Below are 3,276 nucleotides of genomic sequence, written 5' to 3'. Positions count from 1 at the left end.
TTATCAGCTGTTTTTGTGTAAAATTTTTGGAAATCCCATTTTACGCCGTTATGCTGCCAAAATTTTGTCAAACTAGTACGTGATAGATTATATCACCAACCTAATTACCTTTTATCTACACTCACGTATGCCATGAATGCAACATATAATGCAACCCTTTTTAATACTCCATTCTTTGGCTTTTACTCTTTAAAGCTTTTACATTAACCCAACCCCATTTCCCTATTATAGAGTCTACCGGATTCTAAGGGTATGCTGTGAGTGGAGCAGAGCATCACGCTCTGATACCACCGTTTGTTACACCCCGTTCTCACAGAATCGGGCCAGTGACCGAGTTAACACGGTTAACCCAAACCTGCCAGGACATCAGATACTGTATTCCACCATAGCATACACACAACTAATATAAACTCATCAGATCAGCGGAAGACTAAGTTTTACCTGTGAATAATCCCATAATACCTGATACCCGGATAGTGATACAATAATTATATACATTTGGGCCCGAAGGCATGATATTTACACAATAAAAATAAAATTCAAATATCAAGTACATAAGGGAATCCACCAAAACAATCAGAGTACACAGCTCGGCTCGGTATCAAGGTTAGAGCTCAGCTCGGCATCAAGGGTTGAGCCCAGCTCGGCATCGCATAGAAGAGCTCAGCTCGCCTTAGAAATGGACTCAGCCGGCCTTAAAGGTGAGCTCAGCTCGGCCTTAGAACTGCTGTCCCGCAGCACAGCTCTCGCACGAGCAGTCAGTGCCGTGCTCCAACTCCTCAGGGGTCCACCAGTCCTCTTCAGGAAACTCGACTATGGGACCCACCCCGTGCTCCTCAGATGTATGACCTGTAAAATCATCTAAAAAGGGTATACACGTGGGATGAGCTCACTAGCTCAGTAAGTGGTAAGATGGACCACACAGCAGTCCACACATTAAAACACATCATATGCACTACATGCCATGCTATACATTTTAAATCACATCCACCTAAGCAACATTACTAAGTCCTTGGTTTTAGTACTCCTACAACCACAGTGCGCGTATACTCCGGGTACGAGCCGCGAACTCCCTCCTGCGATACGCCCATAGGGCTATCGGAGAAGGCCCACCGTGACTACTCGAAAAATTAAAGACAATGCTCCGCTCCCCCCAAATGATAACCCAACACCTTAACCATATGCACATGATGTCCACATTCAACATATAAACATCTCATTCAATTGGCATTTAGAAAGTAAACATAACACATATGCATAACAATGTGAGGAATGACTAAACTACATAGCATATTCATGATGGCATGACTAGACTAGATATAATTAAATGAATGCCAAACAATGCCTTCAGACAAGGCCAAACGTCCTCTCCCCACTTACCTGTAGCGTACAAGGATTCCCGTTCGGTATGGGTCAGATTCGGTGCGAATCGGGTAGGATTTGGTGAACCTAACATAATTGAGCGGGGTTAGTACTTCACCATTTTAGGATCAAAATTAACGAGATCCGATGACAAAATCATGTTTATAACGTCAAAAGAAGGTCACAAGTCCGATTTGGGTCCAATCGGACGTAAAAATCACCTTCGGGGCCACACGGGTGGGTCAGACAGGTGGGAGTCTGGGCCACGGTCCAAACCGGTCCTACCCACCGGTTTGGACCGGTGGGTAGGGGCCCGCCGTAGGGCCCACTGGTTCCACCTCCGGTTGGGCCAGGGGCCCCTGCTAGGATCAGCGGGTAGGATGGCCCGCTGGTTGGGCCCGCCGGTTGGGCCCGAAGGCCCCCCTGCCCTCTCAGGTGGGTGCCCACAGGCGGGTAGGGGCCCACTGGTTATACCCACCGGTCTTGCGAAAAACCCTGTTTCTTCCCTACTTCCTCCATTCTTTGGGGATTCAAATGGGGGCTTTTCCCATCCATTCTTCACACCTTCAAGGTCTTATAGGATGGTTCTAACCTAGATCTAGGTTAGATTCAAGTGATGGGAAACCATCTTACCTTCTTTGCTCAAGAACGACTTCAAACCCTCCAAATCACTTCAAACCCACAATGCTTCTTCCACCTTGTCAATACCTCTTCAAATCCTTCAAGATCAACACATAAATCATCTATTAAACCTTAGATTCATCATTTCAAAGGGGATTTACAAGATCTTAAGAAACCCTACACGAATCAAGGGTTTAAGCTTGGGTATGGTGAATGTTCAAAGAACTCGACTTTGCTTACCTCCAAATGTAGATCTAGAGTTGAAGATCACTCTTCCGGCGTCGGAATGGGAAGATCAAGCTTCGGCGTTGTTGAAATCCTTCTCTTCTTCCTCTTCCTTCTCTTCCCTTCTTCTTCCCTTTCTTTTCTCTCTCCTCTTTACTATCCTCACCAACGTACGGGTGTCATAAATGGAAAGAAAATAAAATCATAAAGCTATATATATAATTCCTAAATAAGTGAACAGTGCACATGGATGGGTCACTAGGTGGGTGGGTGCTCCCACCTGAGGGCCAAAACTTGGCCCGCATAGTATATACCTTAAAATATGGCTATAATACCTGCTTTATCCGTACATGGCCTTATGGTAGGTGCATGTACACGGCTTGGGCACTCCCGTCTCTTCTGGCACTGGGTCGGACTTGTCGGGCCAGCTAGTGTTTAAGGTCACCCTTGCCATCATAGCCCATAAGGAACCCACTCTAACTCCCTCTGATTTGGTTCTTGCACGGTTAAACCGGGTCAACCGCAAAATCAGACCGGGTTTAAAAAGTAGGGTATTACAGTTACACTGTGGCACAAAAAGCTAACTTCCCAATTACACTCAATGGATCTCCATCATGGAATTCATGTTTGATCCATGTGGCAATATCAAGAATGGTTACAGGGTTCCTCCACTTTTGATTGCAAAGAGAAGCCACATCTCCCCATAAAGCATAAGTAAAAGGGCAATCAAAAAATAAGTGATTTTCTACTTTCCATACCTGCCCAACAGAAGGTGCATTAAAGATTAACATTTATCTTTCTCTTGATGAGTTGATCTTTTGTAGATAAAGCATCAACAAGACTCCTCCATGTTGTAAATGAGTGTCTTGGGATATTACTATCAAACCAAACAATCTTGGCCAAAGATATCTTTGTCTCCTTCTTTCGAATAATTTGCCAAGCTGATTTCGTAGAGAATACCTTGAAGAGTACCCTTTCCAGACCACCAAATCCTTCTCAGAATAGTGAAGTCTAGGAATAGGAGGGAGCTCTCCCCAAGCTTTCATCAGATGTAAGGTAGTAGAAGGA

This window comes from Macadamia integrifolia, unplaced genomic scaffold (assembly GCF_013358625.1).
Source record: "Macadamia integrifolia cultivar HAES 741 unplaced genomic scaffold, SCU_Mint_v3 scaffold2007, whole genome shotgun sequence".
Classification (NCBI taxonomy): Eukaryota; Viridiplantae; Streptophyta; class Magnoliopsida; order Proteales; family Proteaceae; genus Macadamia; species Macadamia integrifolia.
This window is presented reverse-complemented; position numbering follows the sequence as displayed.